This window comes from Acanthochromis polyacanthus, chromosome 23 (genome assembly GCF_021347895.1).
Source record: "Acanthochromis polyacanthus isolate Apoly-LR-REF ecotype Palm Island chromosome 23, KAUST_Apoly_ChrSc, whole genome shotgun sequence".
Classification (NCBI taxonomy): Eukaryota; Metazoa; Chordata; class Actinopteri; family Pomacentridae; genus Acanthochromis; species Acanthochromis polyacanthus.
In genome coordinates this window covers 6,800,495-6,824,402 of record NC_067135.1, presented here as the reverse complement: position 1 = coordinate 6,824,402, position 23,908 = coordinate 6,800,495, and the positions used below count along the sequence as shown (strand labels likewise).

Sequence of the window (23,908 nt, the reverse complement as noted above, 5' to 3'; positions counted from 1 at the left end):
TCATCTGACGAACCCTCAGATGTATCCAATGTCCCTGTATGTAAAGCTGTATAGAAAGTAGTTCAAACTAGCTCCACCTGCAGCAGCTACAACAGTGGACACACTGATGCTTCACTATTAAGAATTTAACAATGTCATACATAATAGTGTATCAGTGAGGTGTATGTCTGCAACACTGGGAAGCAGTAAATGTTGCTTCAGCACCAGCGTTTCACACAGAACAGACAACAGAAAAAAAAAAACTCCAGCCACAACCTTCAGCCCACGCCAGCAATGCAAAAATACTTTGAATGGTCAAAGCAAGTTGTTGTCAACAATAATGTTACCCTTAGCTGCACTTGTGTCTGTTCCTATCCACAGACACAGAATTAACAGCATTATAGCATGTTGTTTATCTTCTGAAGCTGCACAGGTCTGATCTGTAGCTACTCCTCCAGTGTTTTTAATTTTTTTGTCTTTGCTATCCCTTTCTCTCTTGCCTTCACACTCACCCAAACAGTCGAGGCAGATGGTCGTCCTTCCTGAGCCTGGTTCTACTGGAGGTTTCTTCTTGTTAATATTTAATTAGCCAGGTTAAATTGTTTGATCTGAACCTTAATATTCAAATAATTAGTTCCATTTGCAAAATAAATAATATTGCATGGTGTAAATTTTAGTATTTGATTTTGTCAGGAATAATATTGTCTGCTTTTAACTGTAAATTTTAACTATTTGTGCCATAAAATAAATAATATGGTAAGGTCATACACTTACCAATTAAACTTGAAAATTTGTAATTTTATCTTATTTTTCGACTAGAAAATCCTTTGGCCCATCAACTGCTGTTTTAAATGTGCTGTAGAAATAACGGTGATATGACTTGACATGGACTGGAGCAGAACTACGCGTGGAAACAGACACACTGATCAGAGAAGGTGACGTAAAACAGCAGTAGAGACGCAAATTGAAGGAAATTTCACACAGAACAACATAGTTCAGATTACAACACATACAAAGACGTGAAAGAGAAAGTGTGACCTCATTTGCTTCTATATTTATTCACAAAATCTTATATAACGCACCTTTAACTACATTTTGCTGCTGATGCTTGTAGACTTTTAAAAAAGCAGGATTTTTCATGGAGGACTTCTGGAGTGTTTTCACATAGCTGCATTGGTACTGCTACACACTTAAAGTATCTGAAAACTTCTTCCACCACTAATTTTATGTTCCCGGTGCAGTTTTATAAAATGCCATCATCAGACAGAAATGGCTCCCCAGAGCTCAGTGATTGGAACCAAACTAAAGTTCAAGTCTCTCAATATTTCTCAAACATACTACATGGTCAACTCCAGTTTGATGAGAGATTAATAAACAGAGAAAAGCAATAATGAAAATGAAAAGGGAATGAAATGGATACCAAAACTTTTAGCAAAACAGTATTACTTTCCAAGGCAATGTTCTCAGTTATCACATATATATATATATATATATAAATCATTTGACAGGTTTACATCCTTTCTTTTATAGCCTTAATAATAATCTCTAGGGATTCAACAATAACCTAAGGATTCAACCTAGGTTCCCTAATAATAATCCCTAGGGTGGTTACACAGGAAGTGCTGTGTCACCACAGCATTGGCGGCCATTTTGGATTCCTTTCCATGAAAGAGGAAGTGCTGTGTAACTAGCCTGTACGTGGTCCAATCTGGCTGAAACTTTACGCTCTGTTTTAGCAGCACCCGGTGGACATGTGTGGGCCAGCCGGGCCGCTCGGATGCGAGGACCTGACCAACGCTGCTTGGAGCTTTAATTTAGTTTGTTATTTCAGAGACCAAGCTTACAAACTAGGCATAATGCCATTATCCTGACCGTTTGAATAGAGGAAATGTATATGGCAAGAGCGCAAGACTAATGTCTATAGTGCTGATACGAAAAACTAAGCACAGAGGAAGCATGAGCTCAGTTGTTGAACTATACAGCTAGAAGGTTTAGATCACTTTCAAAGCAACGGCAGGCTTATTATATTTAACACAATACGTGGTCGACGAGAAATTAATTTGTGTTTTGAACAATGAAAGCTCAATTACACAGAGAAATTTTTATTGTATCGACAAAGGAATGTCTTCCAGCCAGTGGGATTGTGATGCAAGCTCAGTTCGATGCAACACTCCCTCCATCATTTAATCATGCGAAACACACAAACATGGAGCTGATTTGTTTGGCTGTCAGTTTGCACCATTTCCATTTCCGTGAGCCTGTGACTGTCAGAGGAATGGATCAAGCCACTTGAATGTTCCAGCTCCTTTTCTCTTTTAAGCCATTAATCCTGGCCTGTCTTTGTGCTGAACTATTTTCTTTTTGGAAATGTGCGGTGACACCTGACACTTATAGGTCAGGTTTCCATCGTAACTTGTTCAGACAAGGAGACTTTCTCTGCTGTTGATAAGTGTGGGATCCTTCCGAGCAGGATTTTTTTGTTCTAAGAGATATTCTCAGTCCTGCACAGCTCTAGTAATGTTTTCAGATGGAAGTTTGTTATGTACATCCCAGAATGGCATTTTTAAAAGTAGGACAACTTTCTCTAACAACATCCATAACACTATTGTGCCTCAACATTTTTAAAACCTTTCAGCATGTTGCACTGAGAAAGTGCTTCCTTTGTTGTCATGTAACGCTGCGTAACGCTCTACAATGTGTTAGTTCAACAACATCTCTAAAAGATCCTCAGAATATTACAGGCAAATTGTTCTACATTTGTTGATCTCTCTCACTACAGGAGCATTATATAATAATAGTTTTGTCAACTAAGGCCTCAAAAACACTTTTTAAATGTTGGCAAGAGAATGCTTTTCTCCCCCATTATCATGTAACATAATCTGTGGCCCTAAAACATCATGAAAACATGGTACGAGTGTTGCAGCCAGGTTGTTTCTCTGTTAACGTTTCATTTAAAGGGAACATTATTTGAGATGACACATATACTTCTTTCAAACATCACTGGAACTTTAAAGTAATGTGACCCAGTGTTGCGGGATCACTACTTCCTTGCTGGGTCATTGTCATTCAACAAAGTTGCCATAATCACAGTGTGACTACAGTTTAAATACTCCACTTCTTATCTTGAACCTCATTTACAGAAATAACAAGTGAGGAGACATATGAATACCAACAATAACCTTGATCCAACACTGTAGGATTATGCAGCAGTATTATCCCACTCAAACAAATCGAAGATTTCCTTTTAATAACTCTCTAGTACTTACTGTTTCCATTCTGCCTGATATTTGCCAGTGATGGCAAAAGTATTCATGTCCTATGAAGTACTAATAGCAAGCTGTAAAGCACTCTATTAGAGGAACTACAACAAAAGTCCTGCAATGAAAATGTTACATAGACAAAAATAAATGTAAGTATTATTAAAAGTATAAGTATCCAATCATAGACTGTATATAAAGATGGACGTAGCATCTGGCTCCAGAATTGAAGCCAACCCGGAAGTGTCAAAAACTTGCAATATCACGCCGTCCGCCAGGGCTGGCTCCAAAAAGCTTTTGCTCCATAGACCCCAATTCATTTTGGAAAAAATAAAATTTGATAGACTGATGTTCTACAGCTCAGGATTTTTTTTCCCGTTAGTTTTCATGGTCAAAATGAGAGATCAGGTGGCCGATCTTAAAATAAATCAATACTGAATTTTAAATAAATCGTTAAAGTTGGCAGAGCCAGGGGGCGTGGCTATACTTGATAGACAGCAACAGAAGCCTCTGTGGTAAAATGTGGGCGGGATAAGAGAGTCCTCATCCAATCCTGCCCCTAGTTGCTCTCCGGTCCAGCCTGTTTGATGACGCTTTTTACGTCACTGGCTCCAAAAAATCCAAAACGACGACCAGGAAGTAGCAAAATCCGGGCTTCATTTTCTCGGCGTTGAAACCAACGGGTGACGTCACGGTTAGTTTACGCCTGTATCCAATGCACAAAAGTGATCAATATGCTAGTTAAACTAAAATATATTATAACACAATAAAGATTATTACTCATGTACTAACTTAAAAGCCAGATTTTACTGTTGTAGTTTGTTAAAGTGGAGCTTATTTTAACTATTTCATATCCAACTGCAACAAATTATTTTCTTTCTGGACTGCTAGTATCAATTGTCAAACCAGTTACTAATTTTCAATATATTAAATGATTTACCAACAAAATGTTTCAACTGTGCTTGAATGAACAATTGAACGGTTTATAACAAAACATTTCTACATGTTTTCTGTGCAAAAAATCTTAATTTGTACAACAACTAAAGCTGTATGACAAATGTAGCATTTACAACCAGAGTGCACTAAAAAGAAAAAAAAAGACTAGAGCACAAGTACCTCGAATTGGTCCTTAAATACAGTAATGGACTAAATCTACTTTGTAACATTCATCCACTGATATTCCACAAGAACACCTCAGTGACTACCTTTTACTTTGACTATCGTGTTGCATATTTCTGGTTACTTCACATACTGAAGTACAGAAACAGTATAAATCTATACTTTGGCCACACCTCACATATTATTTTTAAGTTATCGGATCACCCAAAACCAGCCCAAACTTTCTCCACTGTCCTGAATAATATGAACCTTTTGATCCTTCGTTTTACCCCTGTTACATCACTTCATTCTTATTTTGCCAGTCCTCTCACACCAGCATTCCCAGTTAGTTCCTGAGCGAACCAAGGAGTAAGACAAGTCACACTAACTTCAAATACGAATGAGACCAAACCAACAACAGGGACAGACAGACAGACACACAGCGGAGGAAATGCAAACACACGTCTGACAAGTAAAACTGTCACAAGCCTGCTGGGATTGAGCCTTTTGGCAAATAAAGGTAGGGAGGGGGAGATAAACAAGTCGAGCTGAACGGAGAAGCACTCAAGCAGGCATAGGCGGTCACACATATATTCATATATACTGACGCTGATGCACCTGCACGCGTGTTCGCATAAGGAGAGACGCAACAACAAAGCAGATGGTATACTAAGGAGACCAAACTACTCCACAAACCCTATCAGCTGGAATTGAATAAAAGGGGGAAAGTAGATAGAGGAAAAATGGAGGCAAATGAAAGGCGTGCCCATGAATACAAGCACACACACATGAATACACAGAAGTGCTAGCAGGTGATAGCATGACTGATTTACAGGCAGATTGGTGGCTGTGTCTCAGCTGTTAGAGCCTTCTCATCTCAGTGCACGGACCGCAATGCACAAACACAGCTGGGAGCAGGCGGAGGGTGAACAGGTGATCGGGGCGAGAACAGTGCAGAGATAAATATCGAGTCACTGTGATAAGAGACGGAAAGGCATAAAAGGCACCGAATTTGAAGGAAGAGCAGCCGGCAGAGCAATTAGAGGTGGGGAAATGGAACAGAGGGAAGGAGGGAAGAAATAAGCGGTGTTCAGGGGATGAATACGATGAATGAGTGCAGTGGAAATCTTACGTGCACAGAAACAGCAGTGTGTTATCATGTGCTCTAATGTAATGATCAGTGGGAGATGCTTCGGTTGTGTGTTTGTACATGCAAATACGCTAATACTAAAAATAGCAGCTCTGTGCGGACTGTCATGGAGGCAGCACGTTCTCTATGTCCTTTCTCTTCGGGGCTAATAGTGGTGCTACATTGCAGCGACTGACTAGAAAGCACAGGAAGCTGGTAATTGCATTTTAGGAACAACATTGCAAAAAGCTCTGCTGACTCCCTTTTGATCTCTCGCCCTCTCTCACTCAGATGTGATAGTCTTTTTACTCTCTGATTAGGACCACTCGGAAAGTCTGATAAGTCTGGCAGCATCTGTTGGGGGTTCCGATCTGATCTGTGAACCCTTTTTTTCCAAGTAATACTACACTTGACAATAGTTTTTTTGACTTCTGAGTGCTGTAATGATAAAGAAAAGAAGAAAAATCCATCTGCCTCCTCATTCACGTCTAAAAAAAATAAACTATTTTGAGATGCATGAAATTGGCATCCACAGGATCCTGTAAGAACAACATCAAATAGAGAGAAGCAAGCCCATTATTAGCCTTTGTTGCATTGTAAGCAGTATAGCCCATAGACGTTTGATTACATTAACATGCTTCACATAATTGGAACATGATAATTCAATTCAATAAAGTTGCATAATTTCTCCAGAGTTAAGCACCCCCATGTGGTAAGAACCCTCATTTTGATTACTAATCAACATAAATGTAAATAAAGAAAACCCAATAATGTAAATCTTTGCAGAATTTGCAATGTCTACCTCCTACTACAGCACATTTTCAGACTATCTCTTGAAGTTACTGCAGTATAGTTAGTCAAACTCCTTTTACTGTAATATCAGCACCCATTTGTGTGTGACTTGAGCCTTACACAAGAAGAAATAGCCGACCTTAAAACCACTACACAGCCACAGCACCGAGAACTTCATGGTTGACTGGCGCAGCGACACAGAAAACAGCACCGGCAAATGGCAGCAGAAGGCAGTGATGATGACTACACGGTGCTAAAAAGCAGGAGGATGGAAAAAAGTTTAATATAAAGTGTGGGAGCAGGAGGGTGGAGGAGAGGGAACTCATCTTTAAATGGGACTTGATGAGCCAGTTGTTTGTAGCTGTGAGCTACAATGAATATAGATGTACCGCATAAAGGGAGACAGAAGTAGGGCTTGGCATAGATCCACATTCTGAGATGGTCAGAACTGGATTGTACAGCAGGTGGTAAGAGGAAATTTCTGGTTGTGTGTGTGTGTGGTTGTGCAATATGCTAAGTGTGACACCACTGTGGGCAGAAGACTGCAGCAGCAAAAAAGGAGAAACCAGAGTGAGAATATATACAGATGGGAGATGGATAAAGGAAAAGCCAACAAGGAGTGTCCTGGCTTCAATGCTCTCTGGTTTTGATTCTCCAACTCTAATGAAAAAAGCCTTTAGTCGTCATAATAATTCAGCCACAACATGTCATCTCATAGCAGTTATCATAGGAAGGTGAAGACCGTACGTCTGATCTGGTAAAAATGAAGGCCATAGCATGTCCATCCATGCATCTGCTTTATTTATCCAGTGTAAGGTCAGGGTGGCAGCGGCCTAAGCAGGGATTTCCAGATGAGACATATAATCCCTCCAGCAAGTTCTGTGTGTGCCATACAATAACGTCAACATTACATCCATGTTGCACGTGCTCAATTAGCACTGTTAGACCAGCAGACTAACTGCCTGCATGTGCATTGATTATCTCAGCTATTTTGATGCCACTTTTCATTTTAATTTGTAGATGTTCAAATGTCTGTGTATTGAGAAGAACTCAGATAATACTACTGCCTGACATGTTACATCACTAAATGTGAAGAGCCTCTAAATGAACAGCTGTAGGTCAAACTGATAAATCTACTGCGCAGCAGAAATTTGGGGCATCAGAGGAAACGATGACCAGGAACAGCAGTGTCTGATTCCACAGACGCTTCAGCTCACTGAAAAACACATTTTAAAAAACAACTGCAGAGGCTAAGCCAATGCTTGAAGCCCCTGAGGTGCTTCACCAGGACATAAATAATGGGCGTGCCAACAAATTATTCCAAGGTAGGTAATTTGTCAGTTTGTGTCTTGAACAAAATTGTTTAGCTTTTATTCAAAGACTAAAAAAGGTTAAACTGTTTTTAACTGTTTCAGTCCTAAAATATTAATTTGCGTATTTGTTTAGATTTCATTGAACAAAAGAGGACATCAGTGCATTTTTTCTGTCATAACTGTAATTATTGAAATGAACACTGCTCTTACCATTTTGGTACAAAATCAGAACCAGCTACGCCATGCAGTGCTTCTGTGTAAGGACCTGCATGGTTCGTTTGTCCATTCATTCAGTTTTTTCCTATAGTTTGTCACCTATCTGCACATCAGCGTAAGAAAACACCAGCAACAGCAGCCAGGTTCCAAGTCTGGGCTACAGCAACCAATCTGATAGCAGAGAATCAAAGAATGTCTGTCATACAAACTGAACAAAAAGGAACAGAGGGATTAGAGCTGCTCTCCCAAAGGTGAACTATACAGGACGAATGCTTGATAAAGGAAAAGGAACTTGAAACAGGCGCGAGGCACAGAAACAAATGCAGCTTTTTCTCCGTCGACTCATTCATTTATGAGTGTCTGCGCATCTGTATTTGCACAGATGAGCGTGTGAGTGAATATTTAGCCAAAGCAAAATAGCAGGATGGCGTCATGTGCCAGCACTGTGCTGGTTGAAGAATGTGGACAAAGGCCTGCAAGGAAACTTCTGGATAAAGAGGAGTACATTTAAAAAAAAAAAAATAAGAGAGAGGAAGAGGGAAAGGTTGTGGTGGAAGGAAAATGAATGTTTTGGGTGAAGGAAAATAAAAAGGAGAGAAGAACAAGTGCATGAATGATAGGAGGAACAGCAGAGGAAGAGAGATGGAGGGATTTGGCCTTTCTGTGGGGGGTCCTGGTATCTCTGCTGTCCAGCGCTGGGACTCAGCAGACCACAGAGACAGACAGGTGGCAAATGGGAAGGAAACACAGGAGGTAGTGGATGAAAAATTTCTTGAGCTGGCTGGCTGGCTGTCAGGCACCCGACTCTGACTCACCAACCCACTGCAACTCCCCCCTCTCTGTCCAGTAGGGAGGAATGAGTTTGTGTAGGAAGAGAGGCTGTTAAAGGGAGAAAGGACTCAGGAGAAAGCAATGGGGCTTCCAGGTAATGATGTGTGAGGGCTAAACAGAGACATGGTTTTAGAGCGACAAAGACTAGGAGGGGGCAGATAGCTTTGATGGGCAACAGGATGACGCTGTATGATAGATCCCCCCCCATCCACACACACACTTTGTCTCTACCTGACTGTCTCATCGTGACTGTGTGTATGTGTGTGTTTCCAAAGTGCTGCAGATACTCCACTTTCAATTTCAGTCGACATGCCACTTCTATCTCAATCTATCGCTCTGTCTGTCTCTTTCCATCTTTCCATAAATCTCTCAATCTTTTCAGAAGAGCTTTAGATCTTCTCCCCCGCTCTCTCTCTCGCTCTCTCAAAATGTCACTCTGTTCCCCGCAGCATTACTCGCTCACAATAAACCAGTATGACCAAATCTCTATTTGAACTCTGGTCTGCTGTCGAACACGCTGGCGCTCTGACCCCTTTCTTTCCTGCTCTGTGTCAAGAGGTGGACTAATTCCTTTTGATTTTTTATGTAGCTGTCCTGAGCAGACAGAAAAAGCTGTGTGTTCATTTCCGATCCAAACAGTGAAATGTGTGTCTATTTTTCAAACACTGGGGTGTACCAGACATGTGTCAGATGTATATAGGAGTGTCAGCATGTTTTGTTTTCACTTGGAAAGTAGCTATTCCACTGGCACAGGTAGGCACCAGACAAAACTTTGAATAACAACCTACTGTTCTAAATCAATAATCACTATCCTGTTAAAAATATGAATAAATACATTTACACATCTTTAAAAGCAGTTGTAGCTGAAGTTTTTGACCACTTGAGGGCAGTGCAACAAGGTGTAAATGTGACACTTGTCTTGCTACATCAGCCCATTCTGCAGAACATAACGGTCTGGCTGCACGTCAGAAAAAACACCTGGCTTGTTTGTATTTCAGTCATCGTGGGCAGGGCTAAGCGAAGGATGTGGCTTCGATATTTAATCTGTCTGCAGCACATGTAGCATCCCAGAGGAGCACAAAGTGACGCGTATTCGAGTGCTGTCTTTACATTGAAGTTTTGGATCCAAAAATTTGCATCATTCGGGCTCGAGCGCCTCATATTCACTGTCTTTTACTTCTGTTTTGGTCTCCAGGTGCTGTTGAAAAAAATCTATCGTTCTCTGCGAGCTGCTCCACTGTATTCACCAGCTAGTTACTAATTCTGTCTTTCAGCTCCACTGGACAGATCGCGTATAGTGGGGGATTGTCAGAGCTCGTTCGGCTGAAAGCAGCTGACTGCTGCAGCTTTTTGATTGCGTCAGATTTCAGAAGGCGAGCAGGTATTATTAGCATGTGCTTCGCCTGTCACTGTGCTCATAATTCCACACAAACTGATGCATACACCAGTTTATTTCATTTCCAACAAGTGGGTTCTCAGCTGTTCTGTACGGGCTACTGCTGCACCACAGGCGTTTCACACGGCACAGACCAGCTGAAAATCCTGTTATCGCTAAGCCTGTTCTGCAGATGTAGACGCATCTACAAGAGAGCGTAAAAATGAACAGCATCTTTTTGTACGTGGACCACAGTGTGTATGGAATGGTAAACTTTCACAGTGTAAAAACCCACACTGGAGCAACAACACTGTGTGCTGGATCAAATCAATCAATTTTCACAGCGGCTTTACCAGCCCAGCCTAGAATCCTGACGAGGAAATGCCACTGAACCAGGAGCCCACTTTTCTGTCTGAACTTTTATTTCCTCCTCAGATGCTGAATGGATGATAATAACAATGACAACAAAAGCTCCGTGGCTCTATTGCCAAAAACAGCCTGTTATCCTTGTGTGAATAGTGAAAGAAAATGAGGTTGTGTAGACGATAATTTTAGATGCACTGATTACACAGTGAAAGAATATGGTGAATGTGAGCAATAACAGCTGCAAAAACCTGTGTTACAATAGGGTTCTTGTCACCAAAGATACTGCTTTCTATTAGAAATCTTACAGTCCTTTCTGCCAACACTTGTGCTAACTAGTGCATTATTAAACAAGTCTCCACTCTCTGTACCTGTGAAGGTTGATCTCACGAGGAAAGCAAACCCACAGTCAGTTTACTTTCTGGTGGAGAGGTCGCTTTCTTTGTACAGCGTTCCAACACTCATTGTCATGGAGCTCAGAGGATATTGCCATTGCACCACTGGGAAGCTAAGCAAAGATCAGAAAAACATGTGCACATTGAAGAAATGTTGATAAAAATGGAGGGCACCAATAGAAAATACTACCAGTCCAAACACAGATGATGAGGAATTTGTAATTGTGGCACAAATACCCACTACTGGTAGGTCAAATCACAAATATTTCTCGTCCGTCAGCTATCAAGGTTTGCATGACAAAAAGAAAATGAATTTTAATTATAATGCCACAGCAGCTTTTCACTGAACATCTGCTCTGTTTTATCTGAGGGTAGCAAAGGGAGTGCATCTTCCACTTCAAGTGATAAAAAAATGAGGGCACAGTAATGTGCAAAACAAATCAGTGCAAACAGAGAGAGAAAATAAGTTGTAGGTGTAGCTGCATTTTCATAAATGCTCGCTGTGGTGTGATCGTATCATTGATGGCTGGTGTGTTTGTTATTTACCAGGGTTAGAGTGACTAAAAATATAATGTGCCACAATTTAGCAGCATTTTTCTGAGGAACATCTGCTCTGCTTTGTCTAGAAGTTGCACTGAGAAGGGATCATTAGTGACAAAAACATGGGCTTACTGTGTGGGGGGAAAAAAAGAGTTTCGATAGAATCAAGGGCAGCAAGACAGAAAAAACATTAAAAGCTTAGTCTGATAACACACATTGTCATTTTTCAGATCACTGATTAATTGTTTTGCAGTCTGCTACAAAAGTTCAAATGGAAAAAAGAAAAAGACATCTCAGGAACAGATGCTTCCCTTTATTGGCAGGTTGCCGTCTGTTCCTTTGGTTTTTCTTTATATCTGCAGTTGCTAGAATAGATAATATTGGAAACAAGGACATCACATCACTGATGACACCTACAGTTCATAAATGCTGTGATGATGATTGTCAAAAAGTGGAGAAAGGACCTAAAGCAATTAGAATTCCCTTAATCGTGTAATATGTATGACAGACCTCCACTGCCTGCAGGTCCACACACTGGAATCCTAGAAATGTGTTCAGGAGAGGAAGGAGGACAAATATGCTTTTGATATTTTCGTTACCTTCCATTTTAACAAGCATTGTTAGCATGTTTGTCATGTTCTCAAAGGATAAAAAAAAAAGAGAATACAGGGAAAAATAACAGGTCTAAGGATGCAATGCCTTTAAAAGTGTGCATCTGTGAGTATGCAGGTATATGTCTGTGTGGGTGCACGTGTGCACACATGCACAGGTGGGTGGGACAGGTTCGGGAATAGAAGGAATCTAAGCAGAGACAGAGACAAGAGAGAGGAAGAGAGGGAGACAGATAATGAGAACCAGGGGGAGGTGATGCTGGCATGGGGAGAGGAAGATAGAGACCAGAAATAGACATGCAAAGAGCAAGGTGTTGAGTCAGAAAATGAAAGAAGAGATGGCAGGCATGGAAGGAGGAGGGGAGAGAGAGAAAGAAGTAGGGAGAAAGTGAGAGGAGGAGTGAAAATGCGCAGGAAAGATGGAGGGAGAGACAAAGAGGAGAGAGGATAAAATGCAAAATGAACGACGCAGAGTGGAAAAGAAAGCAGGAGAGGGAGGAAATATGGGAAAAGATTGCCGAAAAATGAAAGCAAGGAAGAGTTACTAAGAGCAAGATGTAGCGAGTAAAAAGGACGGAGACAGAGAAAGACACAAATAGACATGTGAGGTTGAGTCACAGTGGGAAGCTAGAACAAGCTGAAAGCATACAGAATTACAGCAGGAACCACAGGCAGCTTCACACACACACAATCCCTATGCATATGTGATGTAGTGATGCACTTCTCAAGTGTGGAATGACAAAGCAAGGGCAAAGAGTACTTTTTAAAAGGCTCGAAGTTAAAAGGAAGGAATGAGAAGAGACGGAGATGAAGGTGGAGGTTAAGCAGGTGAAACAATACGCTCGGAGAGATGAGCACTTAGTCTGGCATGCACACTCGATGTATACAAACACACGTGCACAGACATAAAAAAGGAGGTTAAACTTTCTATTTCTTTCCATTTATATCAGCCTACCCCCTGTCTGACCCTCATTACCTATTTATAACATGGAGCATATGGAGTTGGTACAAGAGTCAGGCAGGTTAGAGAGAAAAAGAGCAGGAGACGATAGTAATGGTGGTCATGGAGGGATGTGGAGAGTTAGACCGTAGTGTAAGCGTTGACTTAGAAACAGCAGCCAGCTGGGGCGACATCAAACAGCACAGTTCAGTCTGATGCACCATCACAAACATATTGTCACTAGAAAGCATCGGTAAGCAGCAGCAATTAGTGCTGCCATCCCTGTCTGCTGCAGGATGTTTTCACTCTGTCCACAGCAGCGTGAGGGTTTGTATGTATGCATTTGTCTGCATGTACATTGTCCCTGGGGTCCATTTGAAACACTGAAAGACGTCACAGTCCTCTAGTCGAGTGTATCTGTGTGTGACTCGATTGTCTCTGAGCCCAAAGAGACAAAATACCCAGATAAAGCTGATGCAACATACAGTATGTGACTATCATACCAAAAATGAAGAGTATTGGTAGGCGAGTGAAAGAAAGCATTAAAGAGAGACACTTTGAGACACAAAGTAGAAAAGTTCAGTCGCAAAACACAATATCAGTAATGCATGTGAATGGATTTAGAAGACACGAGGATCCATTAGTAGCAGGATACAGATCCTGATTATAATGATAAAATATTCAAGACAACAAGGCCAGACAGTAAAATATTCTACAGTGGCAATGTAGTAACTTGACCCCAATCCAAATGAGCATGTGTTTTACCTGCTGCAGACCACAATGAAGGCTAAACACCCCAAAACAAGAACAAGGTAAAGATGGTTGAGGCACAGACCGGGCCGAGCACCACCTGGTAAAATACCAAGTCTCTGCTGATGCTTGTGTGTCATAGACTTTAGCGCTAGTTTTCTGCAAACCTCAAGTAATTCAGACACTTTCTGTGATCTTAATGTTGTGCAAATCTGCCGTGTCCATAATTTGTGAAGTAGTTACTTCCACTGGAACTTACCAACCATATTTCACCAAACATGGAGCTCCTTTGATAGTAGTATTCCTATGCAAATCGACATCTCTCTGATTTGGGGTTTTTCTTTTCTCTCATTTTTTTGTTAGCAAGGTAAGGTTTGGTTTTGTTCGCGTCTTTCTTCTGTCTCCCTCCTGCTTCACAATTATGGAAACTGCCTTCAATTGCAAAGGAAGGTTTGGACAGAATTTTGGATCCAAACACAGGAGGCTCATGTCAGTAAACAGAAACTAGAATTCCACTCTGATGTGGACTTTTCAACGCTAATATGCATCTTTCTACGAGCACGAGCATTTGCTGACTTATCTGAGGGCATTGTCTATAGCTCATAGTGAAACTGGTGGCATATAAACACTAAACACTAAAATAAAAACCTTCCAAATATGGATGGTGTGTGAAAGACATCCGTGACAAAGTTTATCTGTCAGTGACAGGATCTAGCTGCTTGCTGTTGTAGACGTTGTTTGCATTTTCAGTCAAACGTCTGCATATGATTTACAGATGTTCATGATTTTTCCAAGTCAAAATGTATAAACACTGTAATGTCATAAACATGGAGCCATCAACAAGTTGAGCAGCTGATCAAACTGTGAATGAAACACAAATTCACACATTTTTGTTCAATGTCGATGCGTTGCTTTCAAACGGCATTTTTGAAATTTATTAACAGTCTGAAGAAAGAACATCTAATCCCTTAATTGTCACAAGGATTCCACAGTAAAAATGTTACACCCCAGAAAATAAGTAAATTGCTAAAGAGAACCACGCTTCTTTACAAAAACCAGAAGCTTCCACGCAGCAGACATTCCTGTCCCACAGGAACAGAGATGTTGTGTCGCTGAGGTCTTTGGTACTAAACAACACAAGTCTTCTTCAAGTTATGTCCATTTAATTCTTCTTACTTGAAATAAAAGTGTAAAAACTGTATTACTAGAAGCACATTCTTGTCTCAAGTTGTCACTCTCTGCAAGTCAGTGTCACTTCCTCACCGCTCTCTCTCACTTACACTTTCTTAGGCTCCATGTCAACAAGATGATTCGCATTGGTGCTTTTATCCTTCCCACTTAACTCACCCGTTCTTTCTTAAAACACACACACACACACACACACACACACACACACACACACACACACACACAGAGCTAGATTCCCTTGAAGTGTAAAGGCTGGTGGAAAGCGAAGGAGCTCTTAAAACTGATTAGAGGGGGGAAGGCCCACTGCAAATGATGAGATACACTCAATTAAACAGGATGGGCTTCTACTGTGCCCAAGGGAGCCGTGCTAAACCAGTAGGAAGAGAAACCCATGAGGGAGAAAAGATTTGTATTATGTGTAGGATGTGTGTGGATGAGTGTTTGTGTGCGCGAGACAAATGAGTGTCACGGAGTTGACGGATACATCTGGATGTTTGGCAGCTGGTGTATGTATGTGTGTTCAGGATGAGCTGCTGCCCCCCCGGAGACAGCGGATGCGATCATATGTTGATGACGCATCTTGATAGGTGTGATAAATGCTCCAACACGTCTGTGTCAAAGCGAAGGGTGATAATGTGTAATTTCTTGGAAGGGCCCCTCAGGGACAGATGTTGTGATATTCATAGTAAATGGGAAATGGATGGACAACGTGAGAGAGAGAAAGAGATGGAGGATCGCGGGGGAACTGGGAATACAGGCAGATAAAAACAAATAGAGACGATTAGTCAAACAGACAAACACTTATACTGCGCTGATGACTGGCCAATCTGCATGGCAGAGTGGATGCACACGTACTGAATATTTATGTGAAGATGTCATGTCAATATGTGCAGCCTCAATACTGTCTTCCACTATGTGACATCCTGTTGAACTTTTGCAATCTTTACATATGCTTGAGATATTTCCTAAATACATGTTTTTGGTCCACAAAAAGAATACTTGATATGACTATGCTATTTTATGATATCATTAAGGGCTATAAAGAGAGTTCCAATTTGGAGTTTGACTGCATATTCTACTGAGATGCTTTGTGAAAGTAAGAATGGTTAGAAAAAACTGATCATATCTGCAGATTTTTCAAATATGCCAAAAACAGTTAGGGTTAATTCATCTCAAATCACCAGGGACCTTCTGCTCGACCATCTCTGATTTGCTTCAACCTAATTTCTAAAAATAAACTATGGATATTTAAATTGGTATCTGTAAAATTTTAGAATGTCATATCAAGTATTTTCTGAGACATTGGTGTTTTTAGTGTCCAGTGACCTCCTTTTAGCACATTAATCCACACACTGACATTTAAGGCTGTGTTTGAATGTAAATATCCTGATCTACTAAAGGTAAAGGAATAAAACCTGCACTGCTATTTCTCATCATGATTCAAAAGGTTTTTTTCCATGAAAATGATCCCCTTTTCTCTTCCAATGCTGTAAAACCACCGTAGGTTAGTGTTCCTCAGGTTGCTGCTTCTTCAGCTGATAATTAAAAGGTAACAGGAATGGTAGAAATCAAGCTAAAATCTGAAAAACCAATAACACTTTTGTAAGAGAAATGCCCCAACGATTGCGAGAAAGACAAATCTGCCCTCCCATCTGACAACAAAAGACCCAGGAGACCTGTACTGATGGTGCATTGATCATGTGTTGGGTCTGTGTTGCAGCCAGTGGCACAGGGAACATTTCACTGGTAGAAGGTAGATTCAATTAAATACCAACAAATTCTGCAAGCAAGAATCATACCACCTGTGAAAAAGCTAAAGATGAAAAGAGGATGGCTTCTACAACAGGATAATGAGCCTAAACACACCTCGGACCCACAGTGTACAATCTCAAGAGGCACAAGCTGAAGGCTCTCAGTCCTCTGACCCACACATCACTGAAAATCTGTGGACAGACCTCAAAAGAGCAGTGCATGAAAGACATCCAAGAATCTCACAAAGCTAGAAACCTTTTGCAGGAGGAATGAGCAAAAAAATCTTCCAAACAATAATTGAAAGACTAGTATTCACAAGCTGTGATACTTGTCAAAGAAGTGTTACTAAGTACTGACTAAGTACAGACTGCAGGGTGCCTCAAACTCAGATTTTGTTATTTTGAAACTGTGAATAATGGAAATAGAAGAAGTAATACAGTTTAAAATATTCAAGAAATGTGGCATTTTTACATCAGCCTTTCGGAAAGCAGGTAATCTTTTTTCTTGCTTAGCTATGGAGACTAAATGAAATTTTAACCAGGGTTGACCCAACACTGTGTGCATGTAAATTATGTAACATTAGAGGTAACAACATCTGCTTCTTGAAATGTGGAAGTGTTCAGCTCATTATTTTGGTTTGCCAGTCTTGGAGAAATCCAACAGGTATCAACAAAATCTCATTAAATCACATGTAGCTGCTTCCTGGTACAGGAGTTTATATAAAGCTATTGAAACTACCTCGCTAATACAAAGTAAGGGACTCGTAAAAAAAAGGCAAAATAAGGGAAATTAAAGACTTCTGGAATGAGTTAATGCACCAAAATAGAACTACAAGGCAGTGAATGTTCACCTGACTTTCAACATTACCTTCAAATTGAGCCCAATGAGACGCTTAGTTTTCTGTTCATGGATTTGAAAGGAGGTGATAGTTGCCAAACTAAGGGGCCGTTTACACGAGTACCATCTTAACAGAAAACGCAAAAGTGGCGTCTTGTCATTTCACGTTTAGACGAGCGGTTTTGAAGGAAATCTGCGTATGTACGGTGACTCTATAGTGTGTGGAATTCGATTGGATATGCATGCCAGGCAGCTGGGTGGCGCTGTGATAAAACTCCGCCATGTCTACGCGCATGCGTACTATCTCCCTTTTCGGATCTCCACCGCGGTAAATGTTCATGAATGGAATCTGTACAGATTCTGTACGTTTGTTGGTACGACTCCTGTAGTGTACATAGAGCTGCCAGAGTTGCTTGAAGGTACGAAGGATGGAAATAATCACACATCTTTGTTTACGTCCTTGTACCGGCCGGCAAACCAAAGCACCGGCCTCGTATGTACGTATAATCGCGTACGCGACATGGTCAGATCTCGACAAAGTTTTGCGTTTTGCTGTTTAGACGGAAACGTAACGGCGGAGCGTTTTCTACTTTTCCACTCTGGAGGCCGGTTTCAAATTTTTGCGTTTTCAAGCCCCCAAAACGCCGTCCTCGTATAAACGATAGGGCGTTTTGTTTAAATATTTTGACGTTTTTACCTGCAAGCGTCCTCGTGTAAACGGCCCTTAAGATTTTTAAGTTGATGACGACCCCAATTTGAGCTGATCTGCCCTCTAGTGGTAAAAATTCAGAGCTTTAATCAAAAGTAAAAACATCCTGCTCAGTAATACAATTAATTCTGTTTAACCGAGCTGATGCAAATGCACCTGATTGGCATTTTATGCTTTTTGCTCTTTCAAAAAAAATGCATAAAAGCCACTTGACAGCTGCCTGAAAGCACAGAAGTATCAGGAGAGAGGCAGAATCGCACAGCATAGTGGGAGCGGCACATATCAGGTAAATAGCCCAGGTTTTCACTACACATTTTCCCAAAAGGATCAGAGGTGGTAAGTTTATTCTCTAGCCCTGGGAGCCAGTCTGTTTAAAAATCTATTACAGCTTGCGTCCTGTGGAGACCACCAGCAATGGGCCCACAGCCCTATTTCTGGTTCCAGCCTGAGTGGAAGAAAGAGGTCAGCTCCCAGTGAAGCTGACTAGATTAGGTCAACATGTCTTTTCCAAGAACTTTGTTTTCCCCCCAGGCAGAAATCTCAGCTTTCAAATGGCTTTTATTGGTGACGTTTGTGATAATTCTGTAGCCAGCACACTGCTCTCTTTGTACTTTTGTACACTGTGACTTGGTCAACTGAGACAGCTCTACTTAATGCCCCTATTATAAAAGATATTTCAAACGCGCTTGGTCTATCTCAAGGTAAACTTGCGAGACATTCTCAGGTCATACAATGATAAAGAAAGGCTGACTGAGGTTAAACTTCGCTAACAGGCAACAACTTGCTGGGGTTTAATCTTTGTGATGCTGTATGTACAAAAAGCAGCTAGACATATCAGTCAATAGAAAAAAAACTTCTACAAACAATTCTTTATATTCTACTTGGGACTTTTACTTTTAAAAAAGGCAAGAGTGGAATCTTCAGCCAAGCGAATTAAAAAGGGAGGAAAAAGAGACTTAAAATGGAGATTATGTGGAAAACTACAGATGCTGTCTGAGGTACACAAAGCAACCACAGAGACGGACAGACGGCTGCTTGACGGTGAGCCAGACAAACAGACTGGAGGAGTTGAACCCCGCACCGGGAGGGTTCAGCTACTCCACACAGAGAGAGGAAAGACATCTCAGTAGCATGCTCTGATCGAGGTGGAAATGAGTAACCGGTGGAGCCTGTCAGAGCAGATGGCTGAGAATCACATTAGCTAATAGTGGAGGAGCCTCCCAGCCAAACTAATGACGCCCTCATTACTACGCTGCACGCGCTCCCGCCCAGCAATGGACTCTGGCTGGCCTTTGTCTGATGCACAGACACACAACATGGATACCAGATGTACACACCATTTAAATTAGTACATGCATGCATCGGCACAAATGTGTGCTGACATGATCACACACAAATCCCACATGTCCTCTTGCACACTTCAAGGAGGTCATGACACACACACACACACACACACACACACACACACGTTTGTACTTCTATCTTAGTGAGGACATCCATAGGCGTAATGCATTTCCTAGAGCCTTACCCTAACCTTAACCATCACAACTGATTGCCTAAACTTAATCCTTACCCTAACCAAACCTCAATTCATACCTGTTCTCTAAAAACAAGTCTTCACCCTCAAACATGGCTGTTTCAAAGTGAGGACCGGCCAAAATGTCCTCACTTTGTAAAAATGTCCTCACTTTGATAGTTAAATGCAGAAAATGGTACTCACCATGTAGCAAGTACAAGAACACACACACACACACACACACACACACACACACACACACACACACACACACACACAAATAATGTGACAAAAAGAGGCGCTATAAAGACAAAAACGTGTGGACTGAGAGACCGTCCCATACATCTATCCATCCTTCTGCACACATGACTGCCACTTCAAAATATGCCATCTGCTTTTCACAGCATGGAGAGACGAGGACGAGGCAGAGATGAAAAATGCAATATCACAGCTGCATAAATAATTTAGTCTGTGTGTGCTCTGCATGTGTTAATGTGCAGCTATTCATCTATCCGGTATCACCTTTGTTTATAAACAGTCGGGCACATCATCACAGACATGCAGATACTCGAGTGCTCAACCTTTAGCGAGTCAAAGCAGCAGCCATGTAGACAGACAGGCAAAGAGACAGGGACAGAAATTAGACAGCAGCTGCAGTGACAGCGGTGGCATCCAAACATTGTCTAACTCTACTGAGCCTTCCAGTTTCAGCAGTGGCAGGAGATATTTATATATATTTTAGTGTCACAGTGAATATTAACAAAAGCAGACAGCTCTCAGGACCCTCTCTGGGGGCAAATGAACTACAACTGAACTGCGTTATATTTGGCGTATACCTACTCAGATGAGAATTCACCTTCTTTGCATTTTGCAGTCAAAGAGGAAAGAACACTTGCATGTTGTCAGAATACGACAAATCACTCATTCTCTGCAGGAATTCTCACTTTACTGCTAACCTAGATCAACTGGATCACACTGCAGTAGATGATAATAGTTGCTTCCACAGCAGAAAGCAACTCCTGGTGATCCCATTGATCAGTGTCAGGCCAGCAGAGGTTAGCTTAGCAATGCTCGTGTCCTTCATGGGTAGGTTCAGAGCACGGCCTGAGAGACAAAGGAAAAATCAAACAGAGCTTGGTTCATTTGTATGACCAGGAGAGAGGTTAGTGCTGCAAGCTGAAGGGTGCTGTTTCACCTGTATTTGTATTTGGTGGGGTAGACAGACAGGGCAGTAAAAGGGAGATGACAGCACAGCTTGGGTTCGCATTCCAGCTAATGCAGTCAGAGCAACTGGCAGCTATTCCCATGCAAGGTTGTCCTAGAGCATGCAGCCATCAGGGCAGCCCCATAGAGAGGCAGTTGACAGCTTGCATGACTAATAATACTTTGAAATGCAAGCTAATGGGCTTTTAAACAATGGCAACATTTCTGGGTAAAAACTGTGACAACCAGTGTCTGGCTATTAGTGAACGGCTGTCCTACATTGCCCTGAAAAACCTGAAGAAAGGACTTCATGATTAGGTACAAAATGATCAGGTCTTTTTAAGTTTGCTTTTTCAAGTTTTATCCTCTCTTTGATACATTTTTGATCACAGCCAGATCCCCGTGGGGCGTTAGACACACATTTTCCCGGTGTCAAGCCTTCATCTACAGTCACTGTCTCATCAACTCCCTCTACGAGCAAGTGTGCACAACGGTGTGGCTGGATATGTGTGTAGGTGGAGCACTTACCAGACAGAGCTTTGGGAACAAGCAGAAGCAGAGAGGGGATGACTGTAGTCCTCTTGTAGCCTCTGACTGGAGATTCCAAGGTCAGGAAAGAGGATGAGAATGCTGCATTCTGTTGATGTCGAGAGCTTGCGAGACATTATCTCGGTCTGTAAGATAGAGGGAAGCAATCAGAATCAAGTGTTAGATCAACTAGTGTAATGGGGTAAAAACAAGAGGTGGGTTACTGATAATGCCTGGTGAACCATCTTCACCTTTTTGGAATATTGTAGGTAGACGTTTCCTTTATATTTGGCTTTCTGGCTAACTGGGATAATATGCACCATTCTCACTCTTACACGATACTGCAATTCAACCCCTTCCAGCACATGGATAGATTTTGAGGATGAGGAAGCATGAAGTTCTCGGGCTGCACTCCAAGCCATCTGGTCCTTGTGTAACTGGAGAGAAAGCTGTGTCCTCAGCAGTAGGTCGAGTACAGTCTCAGTGGCTACCGGGTCCTGCCAAGGCTGCCTTGTCACCAATTCTGTTTGTGATTTTAAGGCACAGCAGAGGAGTGTAGAGGGTCCAGTTTGTGGCCTTAGAATCACATCTCCTGCCCCTCGATGATGAGATGTTGATGATGATGATGTGGTCTTGCTGAATTTGTCAGGTTGAGACCATTGGTGTGCTGTGGGGCGGTATGCAGCTAAACCTGAAGCCGGTGGGATGACAGTCGGCACTATCAAGTACAAGACAACATTTACTTATGAATTGTGGTTCATGTCTGTGGGTGGATTTGCATCAAAAAAAGGAGACATAACTTGGAGATTAGGATTGGTCAAGTGAGTCAAATGTTTGCTGAGTCAGAACTTGTTCAAAAAATACGCTTGAACTCCTACATCAAAATAATCAAAAGTCACCTCCAGTGAGGAAGCTGGAGATGGTTTTTTTTTTTTTTTTTTTCAAATTTGCCACTTCCACAAAGTTCTTCTGGTACAAAATGTGCATGAAAATATGTTACGGAAACACAGCTTGTGCCCCGCCAACTCAGCCCTGATGCTAATCTGAAAACCTGCTCAGTTCAGCTCAGCAAAATGTTCTGGAGTGTTGCCTTTTTTCCAAGCTTGTGAAAAACCTTGGAGACGTAATGGTCTGGCGACAAAACCTGCCTTTTAAAGACACTTAAGCCTGTTTTCACATTATCCGGCAGTGTTAAACAGTTAAATCCTGCTTTATTTTCATTGCCTAAGTAAATGTTTCCCTTCAAGTTTGTGAACAACCTTCATTACACCTTATGCATACTGATAAAGGCTCTAATGTGCCTGCAGCAAGTGTTCAAACGCCCATTAGGTGCAAAGCAGACAGACTGACCTCTTCATCCTCAAAGAACCCCGTTTTTTTCCAGCATAGCAGAAGAGCAAGCAGAGGGCATGCAGGCCAACATTATAGCTGTCCTGTTTAGACAGCTGCCACATCACCGGGGAGCACAGGTTGAACACCTTCTTCGCCAGGAGCTAAGGAGTAGAGAGAAAGATGAGAGGGAAAAAATAAGAGCAGGATGAAGACATACAAAGAAGTGTAGAGAAGTAAATAGAACCACCATATAAACAGAAACTAAAAATAAAAGAATCAAGGGAAACAAAGTAGAGAAGGATGAATTATACAAGGTTGTCAGCTTTGGATAAATACGATTAAAATTTTGCAGTGTAGACCGGAGATGAGCTGGGGTGACTGAGAATGGCAGTGTGCCAGTAAAGCATGTCATGAAACATAAATCCATCACTTCCCATTCCCTGCCTCAGTGGACTTCAAAGACAGGTCTCAAATCATGCATCCATTCAACCATACAGCCAGCTTGCACTGCAGAAGGAAGAGTATAATGTGCATGTAAAATGTGTGTCTATCTGTGGAGTATGTGTGGGCATCCGCTCTGATGCCCTAGCCTCTTGTGTAAACCCTATTCTTGGCTGTTTGGGTGCCTATATGTCTGTATTTATAGCATGTACATATTAAACCTAAAACAAAACATAGTCGGACATGTATACACAGATCAGCCACAACATTAAAACCACTGACAGGTTTACTCTAACGCCATGTTCTGCTGTGAAACCTTGGAGCCTAAATTTGTCGTGGATGCTACTTTGGAACAAGCTTGATTTGTGGAGGCCCCGCGCCACAACCCATAGGACCCAAAGGCCCCACTGCCACAGTTCCAGACACCACATGACACCCTCAGAGGTCACATGTCCAAAGCCCTGACAGGTCAGAGCTGCTTTGCCATCACACATGGATCACAGGTGCTTTAATGTCTTGTGTGTGTGTACTACAATAAACTGGGTTTACATGTACTGTTATTTTTCACAAGTACCAAAGCTGCAGATATCATTGAATATTAAACACACATCACGTGATAGAATAATTCAAATAGCTAATGGTTATGCTAATACTTGTTAAATATTGCTTTTGTCATAAAATAAACTACCACAAAATATTTACTTCATGTAGACAGTAAACATTAGAGTGTGTACCTGAGGACGTGGGGAGGGAGCAGTATGAGTGCAAAAGAAAAACTCTCTCACACATATTTCAATCAGTATGCAGGACTCC

At 41.6% G+C, this 23,908-nt stretch overlaps 1 long non-coding RNA gene across 8 annotated transcripts in view; it reads right to left on the bottom strand.

Annotated features, from left to right (window-relative positions):
* Positions 1-22,022, bottom strand: part of LOC110951096 (uncharacterized) — a 78,421-nt gene extending 56,399 nt beyond the window's left edge. For 2 of the 8 annotated variants that reach the window (XR_007939636.1, XR_007939635.1), the window contains exons 1-2: positions 21,574-22,022; positions 21,323-21,468 (exon numbers count right to left, since the gene is read on the bottom strand). This is a non-coding gene — a long non-coding RNA (uncharacterized LOC110951096). The remainder of the gene's footprint in view (positions 1-21,322; positions 21,469-21,573) is intronic. The other 6 variants (XR_007939634.1, XR_007939639.1, XR_007939637.1 and 3 more) reach the window with 5 other exon arrangements.
* Between the last annotated feature and the right edge of the window lie 1,886 nt (positions 22,023-23,908).